Source organism: Acomys russatus, chromosome 8 (assembly GCF_903995435.1).
Source record: "Acomys russatus chromosome 8, mAcoRus1.1, whole genome shotgun sequence".
Classification (NCBI taxonomy): Eukaryota; Metazoa; Chordata; class Mammalia; order Rodentia; family Muridae; genus Acomys; species Acomys russatus.
Window position 1 is genome coordinate 45,857,887 of NC_067144.1, and position 10,606 is coordinate 45,868,492.

Here is a 10,606-nt window from a genome sequence, read left to right on the forward strand (position 1 = left end):
ACATACACAGACACAAAGCGACATTTCATACTGTGTGTTAAAGGGCCACAAGTTACAGCTGAGAGAAGATAAAGACCCAGGAGGAACTGGGAGATTGTCGGATCCGAACAGCCTCAGCTTTCAAATACTCAAGTGTAGTTGTTGATGTCATTTTGGCCTACTTATGTGCCTCCCTTGGCTCAGAAACATTTCTTGTTACATTTTCAAGAGGATAGATCATTTTTAGCACAGGGACTAAGTGTCTAGGTGTGTCTGTGTTGGATGACTACAGATGCCACCTTAGGGATCTCTCGATCTGGTAGCAACCATTGTATCACATTTTCTCAACTTAGAAAAGCATCCTCCCACTAATGAAATTAACGATGAATAAGAGAATCCTGCCATCGATTTAAAAATGCTATGTTCAGGACTTGGAGAGATAGCCTAGCAGTTAAGAGCAGTGGTTGCTCTTCCAGAGGATTTATGGTTCAATTCCTAATAGGGCAGCTCAAAAACTTCTGTCAATCCAGCCCCAGGGGATCTGACGCTCTCTCTGCTGGCCTCTGTGGGTATTGCATTCCCATTATCAACAGACACCCATGCACATAAAATAAATGGGGAAAATAATTTCTAACTTGTTTTACATTGCTTCTTTAGTAGTAATATACTAGAATGGGCCCTTCAAGCATCCCTTAAGATGTTTCAGTAATAGCCATGTCAAAAAGGACCATCTTGACTAGAAGAGAACTTTTGATATTTTCTTACTGTCAGTGAAGATGCTATAATCTTGAAAGCCTATAAAAAAAAAGCACACATGCCAAACTTTAAACGAAAACAAAATGTTTCCTTACAGGGATTGCTGTCATGATCAGCAGTTCTGTGATTATATTTATAAGAGCAACGTGTCTAAGAACTTCTAAGAAAAGTAATTGAGTGTTTTTAAAATTTATTTTAAAGGAGCTTGTTCAATATTCTGCATGGAGATTGCCCAAAGAGACCAGGGCAAACACTGCAGTGTTCCTTAGGTCTTCATCCTAATAAACAAACCCTTGGTTTGCTTTCAGAGTGGAGCACTTTCTGTAGAACACACAGCCATTAGCTCTTTAATAAGCCTAAGTGAATGAAGCTTGAACTGATGACACATCTGAACCAAGGAATGAGAAAGTAAGTTACTTAGTCCATTTGGGAGCTCATTATGAATACTAGGCAGGCACAACATCTGTCCTGAAACATCTGAGTTCTTTGAAGAGCACCCGATACAAAGACGAGTAGATCATCTTTGAAGCAACTCAAGAGAACAACAATTTTCCTTTATGGAACTGACCTTGAGCAGACATGAATGGGATGGACAGAGGCAAGAATTACTTTGTCTCATGAGGAAACCGGAAATGATGATATTAGTATTTGCTTTTAGGTTACAGAGTCGGAGGACAGAGGAGGAGGAGGAGGAGGAGGAGGAGGAGGAGGAGGAAGAGGAGGAGGAGTACTTGAAAGCCATGGAGAAGGATTGTTTCCTCAGTCTCCGTTGGCTGTTTGGGACTGTCATTCCTTCAGGGGAAGACAGCAAGTTCAGTCTGTCTTCCCATAAACAGAAATTTAGGGCAAATCAAATGTAAATATCACTATGATGTTCATCAGTAAATTCTAAGTTCACAGATTCGTATGCAAATGGAACAGAAACAAAATTCATTGCAAAACATATAATTTTCTTCGTCTGGGCACTAGTACCTTCTAAAATGCAGTCTAATGACAATTACCTAGGTCCTCCAGAAAAACCCGAGGGAAGGCTACCTGCTTATGTCTTCTTAAATGGTCACAGATCATCTTGTATTAATCACTGAGGTGTTTAGGAACTATTTAGCTGCAGGAAAAAAACAAGCAAACAAACAAACGAAGTCTCTATCTCACTGTCTTTTCTCAAATGCATGGCAGTACATGTTGTTGGCCAAACAAAATTGTATACAGAAGGCAGCGCAAATAATGCCTTCAGTATACAAGCTCCTCATCCTTCCGGTTCATTCCTTAACTTCTGACATGCAGCTGAGGTTCTTTCAGCCCCTCTAAGGTACATGGACATATATCCTCGCACTGCTACCCTACCCCTTCCAGTAAACAAGAAAAGACCAACAAACCTTTCTTAGGTAAGCCCCCCCCCCCACCCCCCCCCGGCAGCAACCAGGAAGTTTGTGGAGGCGAGGTGAGGGGATGTTTGGAGCTTTACTTCACCGATCGGGACCCAAGGGAAGTAAAGTTGGAAAACTACCAATGCTTTCTTGTCTACACCCTTCCGGAACTCCTACACAGATCTTATCATTTTCATTTTGATCATCTCCAGATAGGACCAAGTGATGTATTCAATGACATTCCAGACCTCTAGTTGGGTGCCTGCACATCCTAGCCTCTACACTTGGCAAGCTCACTAGGTACTCACACCCTACCCATGGGATGTTGGTGATACTGTCAGGAATCCACACATCTCCCTAGGGTCAGAGACCAGGTCCCTCCATGCACTGGACCACCTGCTCCACCCAGGATCTTGCCTGCTCCTCTAAGTTAGCCCTAGGGAAGCAGAGGCTGCAAGCTTCAGTTCTGTGTGGATTCATCAAAGTAGCAGGGGGAAAAATTGTCACCACCCGCCTCTGCCTCCAGGCCCTGACCTCCAGGCTTGCCAGGCTGGGGCCACACCACCATCCCCATAGGATTGCCTCCAGAGGTCCGCCGCCGCGCGCGCTCTCGGGTGCCCAGGGCAGCTCCGCATAGCTTACTCACCAGAGCGAAGCTCAGGGGCACTGGTCCCTAGCCCCAGCGATCCTGCCCTGGCAACAAAGGCGCGTCCGGGCAGCTCTTGGGCGGCGAGCAGACTGCGCGCTGCAGCTTGGGGCGCAGCTCTAGGGAGGGTTTCAGACGCCAGTTAGCCCGAGGACCTACGCCCCGGGGGGTTCCCCTCAGCACCCGGCTCTTCTAGCTTTTTGCACTTTTCCTCCTCCCAGTCTCTTCTTTCGTGCCCTCCCTTCCCAAGGACTGATGCTTGGAGAAGGGAGGGGGAGGGAAAGAGTCCCGTCCCTTTAACTCCACTGATACCTTGGAGATTATCTGCTCATGGAATCTGGAAATGACGCGAATCACCTTTCTGCGAACAGCTTAAAGAAAACGATCTTGTTTCCCTTAACTTTTCATCCTTGGATAGACTCCTTTCTAGGCTTGCGGTTTAAAACCTCTTTGGATGGAGGGATAATAAGTGAGGGTCAGAGGAGGCGTACATAGGGACATTTTAGGCATCAGTCTTGGAGAGTGCCTTACTGGGTGGAAATTGTTTACCCACAATTTCACAAAGTAGGTGTTTCTTGAAAAAATATTGGAATTGGGGGCAAAGGAAGGAGGACAGGTACTGAATTCAAGGTTTATTAAATTTCCTTCTAAAGTAGCTCAGGTGGTTTATGCCAAAGACATCTTAGAATACTGTTTTTCCCGGGATGTGACCTTGAAAGGGTATTTGACCTTTTTTGTTGTTTGTCTGTTTTAGTTTTTTTTTTTTTCCCTGTTTTTTGTTTTTTTCTTCCAGACTTCTGTTTCATAGACCTTTACAGGGGTTTCATCAGCCTGCCAGGAGTTACTAAAATTTGTCTTGCCTGACCTTGGAATGTGCCTGTTTCCTGGAATGTAGACAGTTTGCAGGATTTATGCAGGTCCCTATTGGTAGCAGATAAGGAACAGACTTTTTTTTGGGCAGAGGTACACCCACTGTCCTTTAGAGGACCCAACCAGGACAGAGTTGCACCCTGGGGCTGACTGTAGATTTATCTTTCTGGGAAAACCCTGTCACAGAGATATCATACTTTGTGCTCTCTCACATGCCAGCACTTCCTATGATCCAAAGAGAATTTTTAGAAATCTGCCTTATAAACCGAGCCTGTGATTTCCAGCCCATGTTCCTTCTGTTGGTGACGCCAACTTTGTTCCCTGGCACCGTACATTTAAATAAGATGCTGTCTATAGGCAAGGTGCCTGGCACTTAGCACTCAGTAAATGTTGGCTGACTTGTGGCAATTTCAGATCAACATTAGCATTTATTTCACATTTTTATTCTTTCATATATTTCTCAACGCTCACTTCCCTGTGTTGTGAATCACATAGTTCTAACCCCTGTCCCTTATATGTATGCGTCATTATAAATATATGGCTACTAATTCAGGAAATACAGTGGAAAGACTTCCATAGGAAGTCGAGACTCAGAGTAGAACGCTCAGAGTAGAACACAGTCATTTCCCTTGCTATTGTGTTGACCACGTTGGCTTTACCTCCAGCATATTGTACAGCACATCTTGTCAGTGATAGCTGTAAAGTCCAAGGTTGTATCACCCCAACAAGCAGGTTAAGAGTGTCTCTAACATCGGCAGTTTCTGTAGTGACATTGCCCTCAAGATAAATGAAGATTTTCTGAACATGTACGAATCAAATAGGTTTGCCCTTCAATTTGAGAATGCAATGGGAACCAGCTTGAAATATGAAGAGTCGAAGACCTCAAGTTTAAGCGTATTTTCAGATGACACACTCCGACTTGTACAATTGGAAACAGCAATTTGATAACAAATCTCCAGGAACAGATTGTACTAAGTAAAGGTATAGAAAAGCTCACACCTATAAAACAAAAGGGCTCTAAGTTTGCAGATGCTCCATTGCTGTTACTGCAAGAAAGGGATTTGCTTGGGTTCTGTGATGAAGAGGCACCTTGCACACTGCAGTAGGACCATGTGCCCTAGAGGGATTCCATTGTTATTCAGTGCACAGATACTTAAGCCAGCAGTCAGGACAGCATCCTAGCCCTCAGCAAGGTTTCTCTGGGTAAATGGAAGATAATATAGCAGGAGCAGCTTAGGTGGCTTCAACAGATATTGAACTACACTGGAGAGGTCTGGATCTCCATGAGCATCTCATCAGAATCAGTTTTAAAGTTCAAGACTGGTTACAAATTCTTTTGTTTTAAATAGATGCTTTTATTAGTGTATATTTATTCCCTATTCATTTCATACATGTCTATAAAATGCTCTGATTGTCTGTATATCCATGATTACCCGATACCTTGTCCATCCTCTGTCTTGTGAATCTACTTTCTTTTCTGTGTCTTGTTCCTTCTACTTTCCAGACTTTCATCTTTTTAATTTATAGAGCAAATGTGTAATGTCTGTCTTTCTGAGTCTCCTTTGTATCAAATAACATGGTGACTTTCCTGCCACTCCTTCCAGAAGCAAGTTCTTTTTGAAGGTTTATGTTTGAAATCAAAGGCCAACAAGCTATCTCAGTTAGCAGAATGGAAGGACCTAGATTCTGTATCCATTACTAGAAAACAAACAAACAAACAAACAAACAAAACCCCAAAAACTATCTCAGTTAGCAGAATGGAAGGACCTAGATTCTGTATCCATTACTAGAAAACAAACAAACAAACAAACAAACAAACAAAACCCCAAAAACTAAGGACTAAATTCCCGTAAGTACAATTTGCCAGGATATGTGGATCTATGCCTATAGGCCTAGCACTCAGGAGTTGAAGATAAGTGGTAGATAACTTTGAAGCTAACCTAAGCGGCACAGTAAGGTTGTATATCAAAAAATAAAATCAAACTCCTACAGAAACCATCACTACACGTTTATTTTTAATCTTAAACATGAGTAGTGAGAGGCATATATCTTTTGAGTAAGATGCTATTTCTTTCTTTTGACAAAGGGGGATTTTTCACCAAGGTCAAATTATACTATTTCAGTAATATTGATCACAATTTATAGCTAAGATAAAGTTCTGTCATTCCTTTCAATTAAGCTGACTACAACCATGAGATAATTGTAAAATCCAGGCACAATTAGCACAGAGAGTGCAGGCATAAGTGAAAGAACCTTTTCAGAAATGGGTAATATTTTCCGGGGTTATTTGTCTATGGGCAGATGATTTACCCAAGTTTTATGCCTCCTGAGTAAGGAAAATGGAGTATTTCCATAATATCACAAGGTCAAGTTATGAAAGATTATTTTATTTTTTTATTTTGAGTTGTTTACTTTACATCCTGATTGTACCCTTGTACCCCTCCATCATTGCTTCTCAGTCTCTCCCTCTGTTCCTCATACTTCCCTACTCCTCAGAAATGGGAGCCCTCCTTCCCTAACATCTGACTTCATTCTATCAAGTCTCATCTGGACTGCCTGTATCCTCCTCCTCTGTGGCCTAGCAAGGCCACCCGCCAGGGAGAAATGATCAATGTGTGGGGTCAGAATCATGTCAGAAATAGTCCCTGCTCCCCATATGATGAGACCCACAAGGAGACTTTGCTGTCTATCTAGTACATCTGAGCAGAAGGTCTAAGTCCTCATCATGCACAGTCCTTGGTTGGTGCATCAGTCTCTGCAGCACCCACCTCCTCTGCCTGGATTCCATTGGCTCCATGTGGAGATCCTGACCCCTCCAGTTCCTTCTATTTCCTGATGGAAGATTATTTTATTTTATTTTATTTTTTGGAAGATTATTTTAAATACCATATTCTGTTTTGGAAAAAGCAGAGTGTAATAAAGACTTATCATGAAAATAAAATCAATCAAAAAGCAACTTTCCCCCAAGTTTATGAGAAAAACAATTTGTATGATGGTTTCATGGCATTAAATCCATTGAGTGGTGACTTCCTTCTTTGTGTGTGTGTGTGTGTCTGTGTAATAAAGTAAAACATAAACCCATGAGACTGTTGAGCACATGCAAACCAACAATTCTACAATAGATAGAAAACAATCCTTATGATAAGATGTTTATTTTCTCAGAGATAAAAAAATATTTTGAGGCTACTCTCCAGAGTATTATATGCAAAGAACTGACCAGAACTTCAGATTCATGAGTTGGACTGGTTGGTGGTGTAAATCATTACAATTTCCAGGGCAGATAAACTCATGCCTCCTACTAGACACGAACAATGTGATACAAGGAAGACAGGTAAAGAGGATGTTTCCATATCTGTCACTGTGGACAATTAAGCCACGGATAGCTCCCCGTTGACTCTAAGCTGACCAGTAGTGAACAGAATGAACAGAGACATCAGCAGAGTTTCTTACCTGTAGCCTCTGAGCCTTGGGATGAAAAGGTGTAGAATATATGTTCCGTTTAGTATTGAGCGTTCTGCAGTTTCTTATTCTTTTCCCTTTTTCTAAGAATGATTTTCCATATTAATCATCAGCTACTGCAAACAGAAGCTTCTTAGGTGAGGGCTGAGAAAAGCATTGACTTATGGGTATAGCAAAAAGTGCTGAGGAGTTGGTTTACATTTAGCAAAATAATAGCAGTAGTTTCTCTCTTAGGGTCCATAGACTGTATAGCTATATTACTTGGCCTGATAATGGTGCCAGGTATGGGATTCATTTTGTGGAGTGGTACCTAAATCCAATGAGAAAGTGGTTGGTCATCCCCACATGGTTGTGCCACTACAGCAACACTGGGCATGTTTTTGCTAGGCGAGTCAGTACTGTAGCTTTCAAGGTTTATAGCTGGGTATGACTGCCGGTTACTTTTCTCCTTTGATGATGTGCATAGCACCTTGTAGCACTATGGAAAGCAGCCAGTATGGATGGTGCTTCCAGGTGAGTACCGGCTTGATTTCTCTGTGTTTTATGACTCAAGTATGGGGTACCCTCAGCATAGGTGGGGTATGTACAGAGGATACACCCAAGAGCAATGGCAATAGCTGTGTTTAGGGCTCTATGGAACCCCAATGGAGCAATGACTCCAAAAGAAGAAACCCGCTTCTGGCAGTGGGCTTTTTGTTAGTTAGCATCTGATGTCCAGCAGAGGCATTGTTGCCCTGTTATAGCATAAATCCACTTTAACTCTTTGTGTGTGAGTGTGTATGTAAGTATTTGAGCCTGCTGTTTGTATATTTTAGGCAGGCTTTTTACAGGTTCCATATGACTTTTTTTTTTTAATGTGTCTTTAGTGTTATTTATTCCTTTTCATACTCTCTTCCTTCCTCCTCAGCACTATTTAACATTTCCTGTTCGAGTATTCCCCTTTAATACTTGATACCATCATGTGCTATCTCTTTTCCTTTACAAAGACTGTGCATGATGCCTTAGCAATTTTTTGACCTCTGGGGGCATTCTTTTTTTTTTTTTTTTTGTGTTATTCAATCTTTTTTTTTTTTTTTATTAATTTATTCTTGTTACATCTCAATGTTTATCCCATCCCTTGTATCCTCCCATTCCCCCCCCCCCCATTTTCCCATTATTCCCCTCCCCTATGACTGTTCTTGAGGGGGATTACGTCCCCCTATATATTCTCATAGGGTATCAAGTCTCTTCTTGGCTACTTGCTGTCCTTCCTCTGAGTGCCACCAGGTCTCCCCCTCCAGGGGACATGGTCAAATGTGAGGCACCAGAGTACGTGAGAAAGTCGTATCACACTCTCCACTCAACTGTGGAGAATATTTTGACCATTGGCTAGATCTGGGAAGGGGTTTAAAGTTTACCTCCTGTATTGTCCTTGGCTGGTGCCTTAGTTTGAGTGGGACCCCTGGGCCCAAATCTGCCTATCATATTGTTCTACTTGTAGATTTCTAGGACCCTCTGGATCCTTTTATTTTGCTGTTCTCCCATGCGTCTCTCCTATTTAGAGTCCCAATAGGATGCCTTCCCCTCTGTCCCAGTTTCCTGGTAAGTGAAGGCTTTCGTGGGACATGCCCCTTGGGCTAGTATGCAGATATAAGTGAGTATATACCATTTGATTCTTTCTGCTTCTGGGTTAACTCACTCATTATGATCATTTCTAGCTCAATCCATTTATCCACAAATTTTGGGAATTCCTTGTTTTTAATAGCTGAGTAGTATTCCATAGTGTATATGTACCACAGTTTCTTTATCCACTCTTCTACTGAGGGACACTTAGGCTGTTTCCATGTTCTGGCTATTATGAATAAGGCTGCTATGAACATGGTTGAGCAAATTTTCTTGTTGTGTGCTGGAGCATCTTCTGGGTATATTCCAAGGAGTGGAATAGCTGGGTCTTGAGGAAGCCCTATTCCCATTTTTCTGAGATAGCACCAGATAGATTTCCAAAGTGGCTGTACTAGTTTGCATTCCCACCAGCAATGAAGGAGTGTTCCTCTCTCTCTGGGGGCATTCTTAATGAAACATATGAATCTGAAAATTCAAAGCCAACATCTATAGATGAGAGAAAACATGTGATATTTTTCTTTTGGGTCTGGTCTGGGTTACCTCACTCAAAATGATTGATTCCAGTTCTATCCATTTGCTTATGAGTTTCATAATTTTACCCTTAATACTGAGTAATAATCAACTATGTATTTATACCACATTTTCATTATGCAACCATCATGAACATCTTGGCAGTTTCCATCTCCTGGCTACTGTGAATAGAGCAACAATAAATACAGATGAGCAGATATCTCAAGTAGAGCATGGAGTCCTCTCTTTCTTTCTCTCTCTCTCTAACACACACACACACACACACACACACACACACACACACACACACACACGCACGAGTCGTGGGGGATCTAGTTTTAGCTTTCTGAGAAACCTTCACAATGATGTCCACTAGGGCACTAGTTTTCACTTCCACTGGCAAAGAATTAGTGTTCTCCTTTCACCACATCTACACCAGCATTTGTTGTTGTTATTATTACTATTACTACTACTACTATTATTATTACTATTATTATTATTATTATTATTTTACCTTTGCCATCTGAATGGGGTGAGATAAAAAAAATCTCAAAGTAGTTTTAATTTGCATTTCTTCAATGGTTAAGGATTTTGAACATTAAAAAAAATGTTTCTCGGCCATTTGTATTTCAGCTTTTGAGAATGCTTTGTCCTACGACCCCTTTTAAACTAAATATTTTGCTTTCTCTCTTTTTTTTTAAAGGTACTAACACATAGCTGATAAGGATGTTTTCCCATTGTACAGGCAGCCTCTTCACTTGTATGATGGTATTCCCTACTGTGCAAAACTTTTAGTTTTGTGAAGTTACATTTATTAATTCTTTTTAATGCCTGCACCATCAGGGCCCTGTCCAGAAAGTCCTTTCCTATGCCAAGAGTTTCACAAATATACCTGGCTTTCTCCTTCTATACTCAGGGCATCAGGTCTTATGATGAGGTCCGTGATTCAAGAAAATCAGGGTGAGAAAGAAGAATCAAGCTGCATTTTTCTTTGTCGAGTTGTCCAGTTTGACTAGGATCTTTGACGGAGACATTGTCTATTTTTCCCATGTGTTGGCTTCTTTGTCAAAAATCAGCTGCCTGTTAAGAATGGGGCTCTTAAATTATATTCCACTGATCAATGACTCTGTTTCTATGCCAGATTGATGCGCTTTTTTATTATTTTATTTTAGCTCTGTAGTATAACTTGAAATATGACATAGTGATACTCCTGCAGTTGTTATTTAAGATTTTTTTTTTGGTATTTTGCCTCATTTTTATTTTCACATGAAATTGAAGATTCTTTTTTCAATTTCAGTGGAGAACTGCATTGGAATTTTGGTAAAGATTGTATTGAGTCTGCTGCTGACTTTGGTAGAATTGCCATTTTTGCAATATTAATCCTTCCAATCCCCAAGACTATATTCTTAAATTTCTT

General features: G+C 41.2%; 1 protein-coding gene across 1 annotated transcript in view; it reads right to left on the bottom strand.

The window, feature by feature from the left end:
* Htr1f (5-hydroxytryptamine receptor 1F) overlaps positions 1-3,093 on the bottom strand; it is a 123,110-nt gene extending 120,017 nt beyond the window's left edge. Inside the window, exon 1 of the mRNA XM_051150123.1 lies at positions 2,749-3,093. The gene's annotated coding sequence lies outside the window, so the exon portion shown is untranslated. The remainder of the gene's footprint in view (positions 1-2,748) is intronic.
* Positions 3,094-10,606: the final 7,513 nt, after the last annotated feature.